This window comes from Passer domesticus, chromosome 4 (genome assembly GCF_036417665.1).
Source record: "Passer domesticus isolate bPasDom1 chromosome 4, bPasDom1.hap1, whole genome shotgun sequence".
Classification (NCBI taxonomy): domain Eukaryota; kingdom Metazoa; phylum Chordata; class Aves; order Passeriformes; family Passeridae; genus Passer; species Passer domesticus.
Window position 1 is genome coordinate 26,873,982 of NC_087477.1, and position 19,642 is coordinate 26,893,623.

Sequence of the window (19,642 nt, forward strand, 5' to 3'; positions counted from 1 at the left end):
ATGTGATTGACAGGGAGTTAATGCACTTAACACTTTTTCCAGCAGGCTGTTAAAATTAGTTCCTTGATGCTCAAAAAGTCCTGCTCCCAGAAAAGTGACACCGACATTGACCAGTGAGTTTGTTGCTGTTCAGTAACCTGCTCCATTTCCAGACTATATGATTAAAGTCATTATGGGAACTGTCAGGAGGAGGGAAAAAAATGAAAACTGTCATAAGAAGCAACTGTTGGAAATCTTGGGATTTTTTTTTTATAATGCTAAACTATTTTAAAATATTTTCTGTAATTTAAATATCACAATATCCAGCCATATAATAAGGATCCATGTAATAAAATAAATCCTTTGAGGTTACACATAAAAATGGTATATATGAGCATCTTTATTACATAAAGATATATACATATATATATATTATATATAGTAGGAAGAAAATTAATCATAAATGTCCTTCTACATGAAAGGAGTGAATTACCTTACCAAAAAAAGATTTTTCTTTTAAAATTTACTATCAGAATTAAATCCTCTAAATTAAATAAATGACACGGAGAGCAGAGAGAGAGAAAAAACAAAGATTTGTAATTGAAAGAATTTTGGTTTTTAAAAAAAAGCTTTTTGACAGTGCAATGCTTTCTAACATTAATCCTACAAAGCCAATAAGATGCCTCCTGAGAATGCACTAAATTAGAAAATTAAAATGTCCTGATTTCAACTTTCAACTTTTGTAAATTTATTTTAATACTTGATGCAATTATAGATTAAGAATTTTACAGAATATTTTACAATATTAAATACCCACTCAGTTCTGGTTTTGCTGACCCACCAATTGCACTGTAAATTGTTGTTAGTTATATAGAGATTGCAACATAAGTAATGTGTTGCTCAGACATAAATTATAATATTTGTCTTGGATTGAAAATTGATTTAACAAATTCACAAATACTTAAAGTGTTTAAAGATCAGGAGGTTTTACATTTCAACATAAAGATCTGACTCTTTACTTACTTTCGTTTAAAATATTTTTATAGATCCAAAAGGTGTTAAGACGACAGCGTCTTTTATACAATAATATCAACAATATAATTATCTTATATTTATTTTTCTTTTCTCACCTGCTACGCCTAGGTTTTGACATTAAGAATATTGCTTTTGATATTTTCAGCATTAAAAACCACTTTATGCTTTGGTTCCATTTTACTCCCAGTCAGAAAGATCAGAAAAATCTCAAGTCACACAGTGAGAAACTTTATCCACTGAATGAGACATTATCCATTCCACCAGACTACAAATCAAAGAGTATCTCTTAGGCTGCTTAAAAATTCATTTTAAAATCTGATCCTGATTGTACTTTTATGGTAATTTCATACCATCAATCATCCTTTTACCTTTAGTCTCTAGGTCCACTGCTTTCCCCATAGATCTCATTCTCTCTACCTCATTATAATTCTTTAGGTGAGAAAACAGGGTAAGAAACCTTAACAGAAAATGAGAGAAAGATGTAAATTTCTTGAGAAAAGTCAGGTTCACTAAGAAGCACAGCTAATGATATGTTCTGATCTAGGATTTTTTTTTAAATTAAAAGATGGAGGGCGATAGAATAGAGTGAAAAACACATTTGCCATGCAAATAATGTGTTTGTAATCTGCATTCTAACTCAACAATATCATTTGTACAACCCAGCTGTCAAAATATCTTCTTAGATGGAGTTTCTGAAAAAAAAGAAAGAAAAATAATAAAATAAAGATTTTTGGATCTCCACAGAACTTTTTCTAATTAAGTGCTGAACTTTCTAGAATTCTGTACTTTCCATTACCAATGAGGCTGAGCCATTTTTGCTAATCCTATAGATTATGTGAATTGCAGTAATTAGGAAAATGGAGGTAACTGAGGCGAGCTAGAAACATACTGATCAAAACTCCTTTCTTACACCTAAAATTTAAGCTGCAAAATTATGTAAAATGAACATAAAACCTTGTTGGTGTGTTCAGCAGTGGTGGTGCCTTCATCAGGCTGATCATGGGAAGGAAAAGCTGCTCTGTGTTGTTCCACCAGTTCTTTGTGGCAAATACAATTCTTGGAAATTTTCAAAGTCTGGTCGACTTGCGGTGGCTTCTACAAGAGCTGTACTTTCCCAGGAGCCAGTGTTGTAGTTTCACTCCTTTCATTGCAATCCTGGCCATAATGAAAAGCCTTTTTTACAGCATTGAGAGATATAAGAAATAATGAAACGACTGTTCAAGACATCTGGGTTGGAAGAAAAACTATTGTTAATCACAAGGGAAAAGAAGGATTTTTTGAGTACTTTGGCTCATCCATGTTACAGCTCCTAATGTCTTTAACAAAATGTAGCCATAAACCACTGAATTCTGGTAATAGCAATAATCCCTCCAAAATGGTTTGTTACCAGCAGTTAGTGACCAGTTTCTTAGTTAATGGCCTGAGGGGAAAGGCTTTAAAAAAGCTGTATGCACTGTTTCCTCTCAGGCAATTTAACTGGCTGTATTAAACTGTATTTTCATTGAGCTTCCTAACATTTGTACTCTGATAAAATTCTAGTCAGGGAAGGGAATGTGGTGGTGGTGGAGTATGTCATCACTCTACTTTGTAGGAGAAACACCAAAAAAAAAGCTATCTAGTGTCTTCCTAATCTGAATAATGTTAGGACTTGGTTCTGATGGTAATAACAAATGCAAGAGTCTTTAAATATCATGTAAAATTAGGAGTAATTAGCAACTTTATCTGAAGAAAGATGAAAGAGTCTTCAGCTTTATGGTATGATACAATGCCCTTGGAACAATCAGGGAATACAAGAAAAAACATTATGTGCTTTCATGCAAAATCAAAATGCTAATCTGAAATGCTCATTTATTTTCATAAACCGAGTAAAAATAGTGCCTTATTTGGAGGAGTATCACATTCTAGCATGATACTTGATAATATTAAAAAGTTAATAAAACATGAGTATAGGAGGGCACATAAAGCAATTAATATACAGTTTTCATTTGTATTTTACTGACTTAATACATTGTTTCATAAAGTGTTTTCAACTATGTCACTAATGTACTGACTTACACAAGTGTTTGTTTTTTTTTAATTCATGCTTTATCCATACTTTATAAAAAACATTTTCAGTCGATGAAAATATTGTACAGCACAGTGCTCTCTTAAAAGGTAAAACAAGAATAATCATTCACTATCTTAGTTGTGTAACAAGCTGTAAGTCAGTCAAATCCACAAACAACCCTATACTGATTCCTCTGCCTGCTCCACAACTCACTGGGCTTAAATGGCATCTCTTCGTTTTTTGCTCACATGGGTAAAAAAACTCATTAATCAGAAAGTTTTTCCCAAGTATAGCAATAAAGTCAAAGGAATGATTGGCATTACACAGAACACTCTGTAACATACACACAGGAATATAGGCTCTCATTAGGCACAGCATATTAAAAAAAAATCCAAAACAAAATACTGTACGTCTTAGCTTGTGCTATATAGGATGCAGGAAAGGCAGGGAAAAGAACCACATGTAGGGAAGTGGGGGTGAATGGAGAGAATTTGAGGGTTCTGGAATCCCAGCAGGAATAGCTCTGGGGAACTCTGACAAATCTCCCTTACTGCTTTGGGGAAGGGCTGTAGATGGCAGAATCCCAAGGGATGCTGCTTTTGTGCAGGTCACTGAAGTAAGGAATTGTTGGGACAGAATTGCTCCATTTCTGCATGGCCTGTGTGAGGCCCTTGAGCAGCTGGTGCCATTACCCAGCCACATCATGTGTGGTTAAGACTTAGTGAAATTGGCTTTTTCATGAATCTTGCTTTTGTCAAAGTGATACCAGAGCATTTTTTGCTGTCAGATCCCAGTTCAAGTCTCTCTTCCACCCACCACAGGAAGAATCCTACTCCCAGTAATTTGGAATATGCCATAGCTATTATAAGGACTAGACTAATTTCACAAAACTATCAGTGGTTTAAAACAGCACTCTTGTGCTGAGGTGGGCTCATTCGAACTGTGTCATCTAACTAGAAAGTCAACTGAATTATGGAGAGTAGATCAAGTATACCACAGCCAAATATTTAGAAATAAACAGACATGATGCACATTGGAAACACACCATTCATGCAGTCATAGACCATCTTAAGTAAATAAATAGTGGTAATAAACAGCATTAAAAATTACCACATTGAAAGAATTACATAGCAACCCTGGAATTTTAGCAAAGTTGTGTAGAAACAAAGGGACACAGAAAACTAGCAAGAAGTGGAGAGATGGGCTTATGATTTGAGAGTAGAGACTAAGGTCATCTTGGGAAAGAAAGGCTGAATACACTTGGGAAAGTGTAATCAAGAAAAATACTTATTTCAAAGAGCAGACCTTATGTCACATTTCCAATTTCCAATTACAAGCTGAAACATCATTCTTTAATAACAAAATAGTAACTGCCTTTTTCTTTTTGTTTTCTCTGTGTGTGATATATAAAGGGAGCTTGAAAACCTTTTGGTTTTTGGGGTTTTCGTGGCCTTCCTAATCCTCAAAATATCAGATGTTAACCCCAATTTTGCTGGAGGACGTTTTTGCGTTTTTGCATTTTTCCTGTACTTTAATTGAACTGATAAGAGAGAAGGGACTGAACATTTAATAATACATTCTTCCTTCAAAAAATTAATGAAACAAGAGTATGAAACATTAATGGAATTACTTCATATTAAACTATCCAGAGAAAGTGCTAAACATAAAGGGCCTTCTCATTGAGGTGATGGTGTAGGTTAAGTGCTCTCTTTGCATGGATGGGGATTGGAGGAATCTGGGTTCCCCTGGACATTGTTTCATCTCTCATCCCTACAAGGGGCTGGGCTGTTATATTCACTTGTCTGAGGCCAGGCAAGGTTCCAAAACATCAAACTGAAGACTAGTTCCTTTGAGCTGAGGGACACCTCAGTTCAAAAGCTGAGCAGAGGAAGGAAAAGAGTGGACTAAAAACAAGAGAAAGAGATGAGAGAGAAGAAAGGGACTTTCTTGACATCAGCGCTGACTTGGTGCTGTCTGATTTGAATATTTGAAAGCAGAATTACTCAATTTGGATCACCTCTGTTAAAACAAAACAGTTGGTGTTCATGTTGAGTACAAAGACACCCAGAAGCTGGGGCATTTCTCTTTTGGTTGTAGAAATCTTAGAGCCATTGTAAAATCTTGATTCTGCTATGACTTGGAATGCAGCAGCATTCATTTCACACTGAGCTGACAATAGAAGACATCCCATGTAGGAAAAGTTCCTATCTCTGAAAGCCTCCACAGAAAGAGTTGGACTGGCAACAGCCAGTTGATTTCTAGACAATTTTCTTACACTGATAGTGAAGAAACAGCTGATGACTGAAGTTGGAATTTGAGGAAATTGCAGCTGATGGCTTTTGTGTTTAACAGTATTGTGGTAATTTACAAACTGCCAGGTAGAAAACTAACCATTTTAAGGTTACTTCTTCAGAGCATTTTATCATTAGGATGACTGTGTTCCCTACCAGTTGTTTTGCAGGAAGTTGTTAGCTCAGGAAGACTGGCAGACAAGTGCCCTGCTGGTGCCAAAGCAGTGATTCTTTGCTTACTTGGTTTGTTCCTGTCATTCTCCAAAGAACTCTCAACTTGTTTCACTTCCCAATGTTTTATTTAAATCTCAGTGAGATAATGGATCATGGGAAAGTGCCTCCTATTTCATGGCTGAGCCTGCTTTCAAATCTGCAGGCTCAAACAGAATTGCATAGTGTTATGTGACCCTTTGCACTGCCTGCTCTGTCAAAGCTTTGGCCACATCCTGCCCAGGTGGTCAGTGATGAAGAGATCTCTGCCATGATTTCTGGATTAGAAATGGCGTGAAAATACAACTCTTCCATTTTAAAAAATAAGAAAGAGAGAAATACACAAGTTGGTTTTGTTTAAAATCTTTTTCTACTTTACTCCTCATGCTAATACATTTGTGACAAATATTATTTTCCCGGATGACATTTGTACAGTCGGTCTATAGGAAATGTCAGCCAGAGAAAAAAAAATCCTGCATTAATCTGCATTCTGAAAGACTCCTCATTATTTCTTATCCAAACTAGGAGCTTACTAAATAACAAAATAGAATGCAAATAATTAAATAATGCAATTAAGCTCATATAAAGTTAGAGCCATCCAGAAATAGCAGGGGAAAATTGTACACCGTATTTATAGGTGTATATATGATTTATAACAGAAAAAATGATGGGATATTGATTTTATGCATACTTTATATTCTTATCACTCAAATAATGTAGTTAAAAAATATCTAAATTAAGGTGGTACTGTGCTATGGAACAACATACAGTGATGAAATCAATGGAATCTGTCAGGGGTCATCTTCATAGACCTTTTCAAAACAAATTTCTGTATGGGATCTGCAATGGGGACAAAAAGGAAAGTTCAAAAATATCATCAATGTGTGAGATTTAAAAAATGAATGAGAGTAATTTCTCCATCTTTTTAGCAGATTAGATTACACCTAATGTCTGCAAGAAATTATTTCCCAAATTTTTGTTCTGAAAAGTGGGACAATGAGCAGTCATTCCTTGATGACTTTCTTCCTAACAATAATGATTTAATGATTATAGCAGCTTCCAGTTACTCCTCTTTTATAACTCTTTCTAGTTTATGACAGCCTTTCTCTTACAGAAACTCTTCCCTACCCTCAATTGTCCCAATGATTATGCACAGATCCAAGAATGGACCTCCAGGGGAATGTCATGGAGAACAGGGGAACTCTATACACTGTCCTAGTCTCCTAAGAAATGAGGAATGCCCACTAAGCCTGTCCAGTCCAGCCCTGCCTTAGGAATATAAAACTGTGCAGTTTCATAAATGTGCTGGTCCAGAAACTGAGGCACACTGACTCATTACAGAGTCTCCGTGCAATTTTCTTTAACAAGACAAATTACTGTAATTAAAGAGATTTTTCTTCATATTTATTTTAACAAGGAAGGTTTAGAAAGTTCCTGATACCAAAATCAAAAAGGGTCCTAGGGCAAGAAGAAACATTCTTTTGACTATCTTAAAAACAATCCAATTTAAGCTTAGAGCAGAGAACAGAAGATAACTGGTTCAAGAGGTTAAACTCATCCCCCTGGGGACAAGGAAACGTGTGACCTGCATGGCCAGACAGAGGGAAGAGTCTTTATAGTTTGGAAACTAACCAAAAAAACCAATTGCACAGCAGCTATTGGCAGAACATAATAACTTTGTGTAAATAATTTCAAATAGATTAGAAAACATATGCTTGTGGACAAGCAGCATTTATCTAAATATTAGAGACCCTTTCTTGAGTCAGGTTGTGAAGTTCATTCAGTTGTAAAACACCAAGAAATGAGTCTGAGAAAAAAGCTTTTCATATAGCTGAGAATTGAAAATTAACTATTTTTAATTTAATAAGATCAGTCAAACTTAAAATTCAGATAATTTTATATGTAATCCTTAGTCTATTGAACAAGTAAACATAAGTAAAACTCAATACAATCGCAGGAATTAATAACAGAATATCTAAGGAAGGAGAAAACAGCTCTTTTTGCTAACATGCTACAGATGATGAGAAATAGTCTTAATTTTAAATAATTTGAAGGGTGTTTGACACTACAGTAGGGAGCAATCAAGTAATAAGAACAATTTTCTCTGTCTTCTAAAGGATCTCTCTTTATCTTCAGTATCTTGCTTAGGTTCGCTAGTCAGATCTGACTACTGCATCCTATTTTCAACCGATCCCTTACACCCTGTTAGTCTTCAGCCTCCTGAGAGTATTTTTATTCTAGCCTAAATTTAGGGACTTTAGAGAGAGCATTTGGGAAGTTGAATTAAATTGCAATTAGTTTCTTCCTGATTTTTTATATTGTTGGCATGCCAAAAGACAATCAGAAGCTGCTTACAGGTACTTATAAAGTGAATTATCTTTTAAACATACAAATAGGCACCACTAGCAATGAAAACCAGTCCCTTATGGACCAAATCATGAGCAACACACCCAGGCCATTTTAGACATCTCAGGAAAGTGCTTCAAAAGTCTCTGTTCTACAAAGACTATGAGAGTCTGACATAAAGAGTGATCTCTGCTGAGAAGAGCAGCAAAAGTGCTGCTCGTAATCGTGAGGGCAACTTTGCTCACAAAAACAAGTAAAGCAGAAGGCACTGAAGTTACTCACACGGAGTTGCAAAGGTCCAGGTGTGCGTGTGATGCACACCCCCAGTAGCTCCTCTGCTCCACAGCCATGGCAGCAATGTCAATAACAGACAGCCCGTCCTACGTGCCTGAGAATCCACAGAAGAGAATGCTCTGAAGAGTCTTGACAAGCAGTGCCCTGGGAGTTACTCTGCTTTCAAGAGGCTGACTGCATTCTTTGTGCTTTTGGCAGCATCACTAAAAAAAAGGGAAAAAAAAAAAGAATAGAGAGGAAAAAAAAAGGCATTCTTGGATCTCAATTTTGTTTTCTATTGTTGAAAACTATTTCTGAAACCAAAAGAATACAGCCTTGCATCTGCTAGACCGGAGCTACAATGTTAAAAAGATCAAAAACTTATTTGGGCTGGTAAACTGAGCAAACAGTATGGAAGTTAAAGAGAAAACATCTACAGAAACGATGCTTTTAGACCCTAGATTTTTGAGAGAGGGCATGTCTTAGTTAAAAGAAATTTAATATATTTTTCCGTCAAGTTGTTTTTTAATAAATTTTAAATTCTCTGTGCATATTTTTGGGTAAATTCAAAATTTAACTTAAATTTGAAAATCATAGATATCTTGTTTCTCTGCTATGTCTCCCCCCTCCTTGTTTTTCTTTTTATCTGTTTCTCCTGTTGACAAAAAGTCAACAATTTCAGTGTAGTATTTTTCTAGTGTCACAAATGTGACCTTGATCACCCTTTCTTCTGTTAAGTCTTCAGAACCTTCTTGTCACAGCCAGCCATACTTTTCCAGAATAATACTAAACAGCTTGAGAATTTATTCAGTCTTCAGTTCTAACTATATCTTTTTCTGCTCCCTCTGATCAATCTGTCTTGAGTGCTGCTTTACCCTGGTGTATTGTTTTCTTTCCTGCCCATATTTCTGAACAAGTCTATTTAGATAGTCTGTTTCATCAATTTTAACATCAAACTCTATCATTACCTGTTTTGCCTTAAAAAAAAAATAAACTTTGTGGAATCCCATAACATCCTAACTTCAGAGCAGCTGTCTACCTAGTAAATTAAAGACACAACTTCTTTATCATGTGTCGGCATCCCTGGTTAGTTAAACCCAGCTTGGTCTGGAAACAATAGCCCAGCAAAGGAGGGTGCAGCATGAGCCTTGTGAGGCAGGAGTGCAGAGGATCCTTTTCCCAGGATCCTTGGAAACACTGCACTTGGCTGTGCAAAGCCAGCACAGCCCCTGATCTGACCACAGAAAATAAGGAGCTGCTCTTTCATGAGGGCCTTGTTCAGTGTTCTAGACTGGACACGTCTCTCTTCCTAGCTGTATTTAATTCATTCATTCCCTGTCTCTGCCACTGCAGATCCCACCTACTGTCCTGAAACAAAAGCACAAGCTGTGAGTGTGGTCAAATACTTTGTTAATGATTTTTTAAAATCCAAAATAACACAGAGCAGTATCATAATTTCTCAAGAAAACATTTTCTGCACTATTTAAGTAACATCCCTTATTTATCCTCACAAGAGGATAAATACACCTGCCAAATCAGGCAGAAACAGATGTCCTCTCTTTATGATAATTTTTCTCTCACCTATAAAAAGGCATATGACATCTCAGTGCAGAATTGTGACACAGTCTTCCCTGTCTGGATGTTTTCTTCTCACTCTTCTATCTACTGGTTTACACTTGGAAATAATTCTATGTAGTCTTTGTCCCCTTTCAAAGCTAGTCACAGTTCTATGGTTGAGCACTAAACTTTTTCCTTTTTTTCTTCTTTTTTTTTCTAGTTGACTATTTGTTGTTGCATTTTAAAGTGCTATTCAAATCTGGAGCACACTACATTGATGAGCTGCTAGACTTAATATGTGCATATAAAACCACATATATATTTATATATGCTAATCCGTTTGGAACACCCCTTATTTGGGAAATGCATTATTAATTATTATCTCAATAACAGCAAAACAAGTAAAAATCAATGCACTATGAATAATTCTGAAAGTAAAGATGTTCTATTCCCTAAAAATATTTGTTAACAGGTATGAACTCTGAAACATCTGTTTTCCTGACTTTCCTTATTTAGAGAATAATTCTGAAAATCTCATTTGTTTCACTTTTTTTTTGTTTGTTTCTATCATGTGATACAATAAGTGAAAGGAGGTCATAGGCATGTTCTCAGTTTATGAAAAATGGCATGGCTAAGTGAAAGATCCTTTATGCTAGGTGAGAATCTAGCCCCACATTTCTAAACACTACTCCTTTACTATTTAAAACACATTTTTAATTGAAAGAGAAATGAAGAGATCCAGTGAAATTTGGTATATATACACAAGAAGCTGTGAAGCATACTGCCTGTAATTACAAAAATGAAGGTCAGATTAATACCTAATATTAGGTATGGCTAGGATAATTTATATCACTTCTAGACAAAATAAATACAAACTATTTCTTATGTGCACTTTAGAATGGAGCTGACTACAATGCTGCATGGGAGTTAATTTTTGCAGTGGAATTTTTAAAAGAATGTATGCAGGGAATTCACGGAAGAGGAGACACTGCCATGCTGCATTGAAGGCTGAAATAGTCAAGCTAAGAAGAAGCTACGTGTAGAGTTCATAAAGTAGTTGTGAGGGGACAAATCACATGTAATACGTTTTAAAAATATCATGGCAATTGGAAATGAATAAATCAAAGCTGAGAGGAAGTTTCAAACAAAGAGAAGCACCCAAATATGCAGAGATGAAAATCACACTGAAGGCTGGACTGATTTCAGTGACACAAAATGTAAAACTGCAGAACACAAAATAACCTATTTAGGGACTAAATATGGAGAATGTTTATGCAAGACCAGGTTAAACTTCTGAGCAGGTTCAATTTTCAGAATTACTGTTAAGTAAATATCTACAGGCTGCAGAAGGAAGTTGCAGTACATGGGAATGACAAGTTTTAGGGACAACTTCGGAGCCAGGAAGTCCAGGGCATGTTATACAAAAGCACAGATTCTTCCACACAGAACAGGATTGTAACTGGGATTTCATTCAGGATCTTGGACTAAAAGGGTTCTATTAGTGCCACATTATTACATTTTTCCAAGTCACCTTCAGTTTAGCTAATCTCATCCCTAGCACAAAGAGACTCTGTCTGCATTTGCTGTCTTGTCCCATTTCCTCTGATGCTCCTGCAGTTAATACCATACCAAGGTGGGGGATTTGTAGGTCTAGCATTGATTTTATCCCTGGCAAAACAGGTCTGAAGAAATGGGCTGAGCAGGGACTGCTTTTCAGCTTCAAATCTGGCTACTGGGTTTGTGTGTTTTGCTGGAATGTTTTTTATCAATGTCATAATTTTAAAATTTTTCATCTAATTCCCTTCCCAGCCATAACTGATCACATTCTATAGCAAATAACTTATATGGGAGCAAGTGTTTTGCCCAAAATCTTATGGGGATTCTTAAACATAAATCCTCTCTCCTATAAGTCTACCTGCTCTGCTGGAATTTCCTTCTCAGAAAAAAATTCCTTTTCCAGCATCAGTCACTCCTTTATCTCAGCTCTGGCAACACTGTACAGAAAAGGTCAGCTCCAAGCAGCACTACTGTGTGTCATTCTCTTGACCTAGTACTGGATCTCTCTTCTCATCTCTGCTGGATGCAGCAGTGCTGGTTTCTCTTCTTTCAGAAGTGGCTTAGGAAGAGCACTCTTCTCCATTTCAGAGTCTGCTGCTTTCCTTCCTTTTTATTTAGGAAAGAATAAAGCATAAAGGTCAGCACCTCCTTCTAACACAGCACCAATTCCCTGGCACTCAAACAAAAAAATCAAAGCCAACACTATTAATGTGGTTTTTGCAACTGAGATAATATGTTAAAGGATAGTTTTTGTTCCTCTCCTTAAGAGAAATGCCAGATAAAACTGTTACTCTGTTTAAGTGGTGCCTGACTGAAGATCTTTAACATGTGGAATAAAAAAAAAGCAGTAAGAAAATAGTTCCCTTATCAGGACATTCCCACCTGGCAGCTCAAACCTATCCTGCCAAAACTAGCTGAGAATGGAAAGTCTGTTGACATATCTGCCAATGCCATCTCACCTACCCTTCACAACTGCAGGCACTGTACTTGGCAGCTCTGAGATTGGTTCACTGCATATCCAGTTCTATTTACCTGCATTTTCACTTTCCTTTTCTCACACAATCATCAGCCTGACAGTGTTTTTCCTATCTTTTCACTCCAGAAGTTTATTCAACAGGTTTCCAACAACTCACTATTTTCCACTAATATTAGTTATTCTTCTTTTTCACATTCTAATATCTATACCTTTCATCCTCCTCCACACTTCCTGGTGTTTCTTCACTAACCATTCATATTTCTTTGAGCTACTTCTTTCCTGTCAGAAGTTTATTCTCCTTCTCTTTCAATGTTTTTCTCAATGTCAGTCTTTATTTAAATCTTTATCTTTTTCTGAAAAGTCACCCTGAGTTTTCACATACATCCTTTTCCAAAAAAAATTTAATTCTTAAAGTGATGTCCTTAGTCCTCCTAATGGTAAGTCTCAGGTCAGCTCAAAAACAATGATGGATGAATGTCTACAAATTTGCACTAAAATACAGTTTGTTACAGTTGATCTCTCCAGGGTTTTAAGCCCCTTCTCACTTTAAAAGTTCCTTTACTGTATTTAACTGCATCACTGTGAAGAGGCTTAGCATGAACTGACAACAGTGGATGTAAAGGCAAATTATGAAATGCACCAGCAATGTTTTCATATTTTACACAGCCCTGTCCAAGATTATTTTACACAAAGCAATCTGGGCATTTTCTCCTCACTAATAACTAGCAGCATCTGACCTGGATAATTAGAGAACAATATAACCACTTTAAATTTCACCACTTAACATGTCATTTACTAGCCATGAGTATCTATTTTGATTTTTAAGTTTAGATGAGTCAGTTTCATAGTTGGTGGTTTTGTAATACGACAAAATTCTAGTCAAAATAAACACAGAACAAGGTAAAGACACTGCATCACAGAAGAAGGAGCCTTCTGCCTCAATGAATAATTCATTTGTGAGCCATGGAGGCCATAAAAATCTGAGAACAATAAATAAACATAATCTGCACCACAAAGCTTGGGAGTGCTGAGTGGGGGTTACTCACTTGAGCCCAAAGCCAGTGATAACAGTTTGGTTCTGGCTGCCCTGCCGAAAGCTCCAGGACTGTGTTAATATAATAAAAGCTCTGATCAGATCCCTTCAACCTTAGGTGCAAAGAAAATGCTGCAGCAGAAAAGCAGCTGTCAATTGTTTCTAAAACAACCGAAGAAAATAAGTAGAACACGTTGCTAATCCAAGCTGATGAGAAGAATGTAGAAAATTAAGAGACCTTTACTCCAAAAAGATCTTCAGTGGCTGGAGGCAACGAGTGTAGGAAATTTACTGTGGGCTATAATAATTGCTGCCTGCCCTGGGAAACAGCATCAAGGCCAGAGCAGTCATGGCTCCATGCAAGCACATCCTCTAATTATTGAAAAACCTGTGTGGAGTCTCAATGTTAATCAGTCTCTCAGAGACTTCAGCTTTATGTAGTTAGTGCAGATTTATGGCATTTTTCTTTTCTTGTTATTAAAACTGATATTTCACAAAGAAGAAACTATCTCCAGACAACTGTTAAAATGCAAAGTTTCAGCCATAAAAGAGAACTGCAGAGTTATTCTGAGACTGTTCCACAGAGAACCCAAACAAGAAGGCTAAGAAACAAAACATCAAAGACACAGGGAAAAATGGAGGAAGATGAGACTTTAAAATATTAACTAAAGACGCAACAGTTGGCCTATAGATTCAAGAGGTTATAGTGTAATTAATTAAATGCTTGTTACAATTAGGGAAATAAACAGCACACATGCTAATGCAACATGAATAATGCATAACTATAAAAAAGTAAAACAAATTGAGAGGTTTGCACAGTCACATTACCAGAGTCATTTGCATTATTGTATCAACGATGTACTTAAAAAACAAACACAGAACCTCAAAAATCTATTGCAAGGCTGGAGTTTGCTTCCTTTTATGATTGCTGCAATAATATTATAATGTACAAATTCTGATTATTCCACTGAGATGATTTTATAATATATTTCGGTCCCTAATGCTGGAGCAACTTTGAAACATTATACACAGTGGTCTTGGACAAATAATATGTTTAATCAATATTTCAGATTTTCTACCAGCTGGGTCTGCAGATTTCTGGAAAATAAAGTGGGAAAAGTTGTGTGTCTCAAGATCTTTTCTCTTACTCTTGCATATTACATCAATCCCTACTTTCCAGAAGTACCTGCCACTTCATAAATAGATGAACCCTGGGAGAGTTCACAGAAAAGAAACCATAAAAATTGCGAACTTCTATGTCACTGACAGGATTTGAGAAGGGCTTGGGGGTGGGGAGGGCAATAGATGTGCTATTCACACCTCATTGGGTTGTCATCATTCTGAAAAATATGAAATAATAGATCTGATTTGTCTACAGGTTTTAATTTACTGGTGATGGCTGACTTTACTCTTCAGTGGCCTAAATTAGCATCAAAATAATCTTTCTGGAAAGATGTGCATAAATACTGCATAAAAACTGACCATAGATAGTACTTATAACCCAAAAGTGGTACATTTATTCTGTCTAGAAAAAGACTGTGCAAGATACCCAATTATCTGTATGGGAACAGGAAGTTCAAAAGATGTAACTGGAATAAGCAGTGGGAATGCCTGAATCAGAGCACAAGATTGGAATCAGAAAAGGAGATGCACACTGACACCTGACATCGGCTCTTTATTCCACTTAAGATGCTAACACTTGAAAAGAAAATAAGGACTAAAATACCGCGGCCATATGTGCAGGAAAGATGCAGAATCATTTGAAGTACAAAAAATGTTATGCAAAAGCAAGCAATGTGTTCAAGAATTCTCTTATCAGTGCAGAAAGCTCTTAGATGTAAAGACATCTGGGACATTATTTTAGACAAACTTGCAGCTGTAACTTTAACTATGGTCGTATGATAACTTAAATCGTGTTGTGCACTCAAAAGTGAATCACTGCAGATTTTACTGACTGATTTACTCTGAAGGTGCCACCAGTTACAACAACAAAAATACATTAAAGCATTCAAGCGTCTTATCTTCTGTAAAGATTGTGACCTAGTCCTACTCACCACCAGAATAAATATTTCTCATTTCAAGATTTAGCTTAAACAAACACCAGCTAATCCTAGGAGGGAAAACATGCAGTGGGATTGGTATTTTATTCCCAGAATGACGTTTGAAAAATGTATCCCCATGTGAAGTTGGCTGTTACCAATGCAACAAATACTGCAATAATTGTGGCAATAGCAAATAGAAATAGCAGGGGCAGAGTGGAAAGCTGTGTGTGCTGCTGTGTTTGTGAGCCAGGCTGTGCTGGCTTTGGCTGCAGCAGAGTTTATGTTCTTCCCAGTGCCTGCTGTGGATCTGTGCTTTGCATTTGTGCTGAACACGGCGTTGGTGTTTTCTCCTGCCACACAGGCAAAGGCATGTGGAAATGTGGGAGAGACACAGCCAGGACAGGTGACCCCAGCTGACCAAAGAGATGTTCCAGACCATGTGACATCATGCTCAGTATATAAACTGGGGGGGGGGAATTAGGAAATGGAGGATGTTTGAGGTGATGTTTGTCTTCCCAAGTCCCCTGTGACGGGTCCCTGCTCTCCTGGAGATGGCTGAACCTGCCTGTCCATGGAAAGCAGGAAATTAATTCCTTGGCTTGCTCTTTGCTTTTTGTGGGTTTTGCTTTCCCAGTTAAACTGTTTTTATCTCAGCCCATGCATTTTCCAGCTTTTACTTTTCAAATTCTCTCCCCAGTCCTGCTGGTGGGGGAGTGAGCAAGGGAATGCCGGAGGCTGGGTTGCTGGCTGGGGTTAAACAATGACACAGGTAAAAGTAATTAGACCAATGATTACTAATTACAAATTATAACTCAGATGTCTATCAAAGAGTAAAGCCACTCCATAATAGCTGATGTATTGCATTAGCTCTTTAGATCCACATATTCTTACTGGCGTGAAGTTCTGTTTTGCAGCATTAGCTATCACTTTCTGCCTTAGTAGTAAGATCCACATCCAGAAAAACCTGATGTCTTCCTCACCTTTTTATAATAACAACATGCTGAAATGCAACTCTATGCAGATTATATGAACATAGGCAGGGAAGTCTAGATTTTCACACTTGTTTCTCTATCTGCATAATTGTATCTTTGCACTTTATTATTTACCTGTTTACCTTACAGCACATTAATTTTAAAACATGAGCAACTGAGTTTTACTGGGTGAAATATTAAATGCCACCTTTATAAAATATCGTATTCTATAGTAATTACTGCAAACTGCATTATTGCCCTCATTACTTAGAGTGTCTGAAATCATTGCTACAGAAATCCTGTAGTATTTTTAAAGGAGGAGAAATGTTGATTTGTGTAGGTACATAGGATTTTCAATCCCAAAACATTTTTAACCCTCAGGAAAATTAACAATACTTAATTAATTTTACTTTCAAATTATACATACAATTATCAGGTATATATATCCTCTGCTTCAACTTTTATGCATGTCTATTTATATTATTGTCAATTACTGAAAATACAGCTGGCAGCTTCGAAGACATAAACAGAAAGCAAATTTTTCTGAAGACTTGCTTCACTGCTTTTCTAAACTGCCAGTTATTGGCATTATAATAATGAGATATTATTTCACCTTTTAAAATAAGTAAAAATTTTTTTGGATAAGAAACTGTTTGAATGAACAGAATCTTTTAAGACTGAGTGGCAGATTTTACTAGACCTTCTTCACTTACAAACAAAACAAATACGCTGCAAAGACTTAAAAATTTTAAATCAAAATTGTTCCATTAAGTGATCAGTGACTGTATAAGAACAGATGTGTGATTTTCATTTTATTTTATTATTTAATGGATCTTCCTTAATTTTATTTTATAAATCATCTAAAAATTTTTGTTGATATCCTACCTTTGCCACTACTTTTACTAGACATGTGGTGTCATGATGCATCTTCATGTATGTGAATAAGAGATCTGAGATTAATGTTTCTTGACTAAATCTTTCCTGGGAAGAAGGAAATATGTAATTTTTGCTTACCTTCCTTGTGGATATGACTGTGTCATAAGCGTATGACCTGCTTTTCTGGGCATGCCTGCCAGTGTTTCTGTATGTTGTGCTGCCCTGTTTGCCTACTCCCTATCTGTATGGACACTGAATTATGTCCCTCTTCAAAAGACACCATAAAAATACTGAGAAAAATATAGTACAATAAACAGCAAAAACAAAGGACTGCTCTTTTAGGGAGAAGGTCCATATTGCTATGAGTTCTAGAAAAACAAAAATTCAGCTGTAATGACAGAAAGAAACACCAATACTTGAAGGAAAACACAAGGCAGAAGGAAAGAGAATTACCAGCTCATCAGAAACAAGCCAGGCAGCTGCCTGTATCTCACACCATTTTTTCAGCTCTTTATGTTGTTAAAATCTAAGTAGGATCTGTACACTGCCTGTATTTCATACACTTCAGTCACATATTTCTCTGCCGTGATACTTTAAGAACATTTGCCAATTAATTTGCAACTGAGAAAAGAAAGGAATTCCTGATGGCTCCTGGGGAGCTTGTCTTTGTAAAGCCTTTCCTGGTTGGACAGCAGGGACCCAGCTGTCAGGGACTGTGCAGGGAAACGGCAGCTAAGGCTGAGTGCAGAGGCCAAAAGGCAGTGCCTGAACTCTGCTCAGGTTAAAGAGGGCAAGGCTTCACTATGAGGCCTTCAGGAGAGTTCAGAGGCAAAGTTCACAGGGAGGACAAGAAGGCAGTTGTTAAAATTGCAAAATTAGATGATTATAAGATTACAATGTAGGTCCTTATAATCCTACATTATGCAAGATTCTTAACCCTGACTTTATGTAAATTGTTATGGCAGACAAGACAGTTCTGCAAAGAATCTTAGCTGAATCCTCCATACTGGGTTCTGGAGACCAGAAATTCCTCTCAACAAATCCAGCACAAAGGACAGATGGATGCTGACATTACAGTGAGGAGGAGTTAATGTTGAATTTCATTATGGACATTAGTTTGCAATATTTCTAGCAGTAAACTCAAATTATTATCTTTACTATTGCCATAACTCATCTCCCAGCTGGGCCATGTTATTAAAATACAATTTCACTTCAGCTTGTTCCCATGTACTTAGCTCAAACTGTTTAAATAGCTTTGTCAAAGAAATTATCATTAATCACACTGTAAGAACATCTATCTGGCAACACTTAAGGCAAAGCTGAACTGATGTTACAAAATAAAGGTAAAGGGCTGTTATAGAATCATAGAATGTTAAGGCTTGGAATGGACTTTAAAGATCACCTAGTTCCATGCCACGGCCATGTGCTGGGACTAGAGCAGGTTGCCCAAGGCCTTATCCAACCTGGTCTTGAACACTTCCAGGGATGGGGCATTCACAGCTTCTCTGGGCAACCTGTGTCAGCATATCACTACCCTCACAGTAAAGAATTTCTTCCTAAGATCTAAGGTAAATTTCCTTAAATTTTCTAAATATCCTCCCACTGCAGTACCCACCAAAGAGTCCCTCTCTGGCTTCCCTGTACCCTGCTGTAGCCTGAAAAGTTGCTACAAGGTCTCCATACAACCTTCTCTTCTACAGAGTGAACAGCCCAAATTTTCTCAGCCTGTCTCCCTCCATAGGAGAGGTGCTCCAGCCCTCTTATCAACTTCATGTCCTTCCTCTGGACTTGCTCCAAGAGTTCCATGTCCTTCTTATGTTAGCAGGGCCAAAACTGTGTCAGTACCCCAGGTTATGAAGGTTTTGAGCTCATGGTCAAGTCCCAAGAAAAGCCACCTTTAATATCATCCTTTCCAGAGCTGAGAGATTTAAAATTCAGAGTAAATTTGTGGAAAATGCTGGTCAGGATAGAGCAAGATAGACAACATGCCTGAATTCTCTGCATGTGAGGAAGCTGTGGTGTAAAAAGGCCAGACAGATGTGTACCACAATTACAACAGTGTGAAGCTTGTCCATGGAAGAATGCCAAAACCATCTGTTTTCAATAAACATGCTCTCCCAAAGCCTAATTCATGAGAAACTGACACAAATGTCTGTTTCAAATTTGGGGGAGAATGTGACTCAACAGCCCGGGCTTTGCAGCCACCACAAAACAAAGGCATTTACATCAAAGCCTACTGCAACTGCACATAGATCCAAGTTCTGCTCTTAGCTTACTGATAATGCTTTTCTCAGGATTTATGGCCCCTAACTGCCATTTCCAGCTGCTGTCTTCTGCTTTACACTCCCCAAAGATTTTACTTTGACCAAGATAAGCAAGCAAAATAAGGGTAAGGCTAGACTGAACCAGTATTAACTGGAGTTACACTTGGGCATCCCTGCAAACTGAG

The 19,642-nt window shown here is 36.9% G+C and overlaps 1 protein-coding gene across 2 annotated transcripts in view; it reads left to right on the forward strand.

Annotated features, from left to right (window-relative positions):
- TTC29 (tetratricopeptide repeat domain 29) overlaps window positions 1-19,642 on the forward strand; it is a 228,177-nt gene that overhangs the window by 84,704 nt on the left and 123,831 nt on the right. Inside the window, exon 1 of one of the 2 annotated variants that reach the window (XM_064416700.1) lies at window positions 18,608-18,761. The exons of the other annotated variant lie outside the window; for it this stretch is intronic. The gene's annotated coding sequence lies outside the window, so the exon portion shown is untranslated. Of the gene's footprint in view, window positions 1-18,607; window positions 18,762-19,642 lie in introns of those variants that run through there. 2 annotated transcript variants of the gene reach the window in all.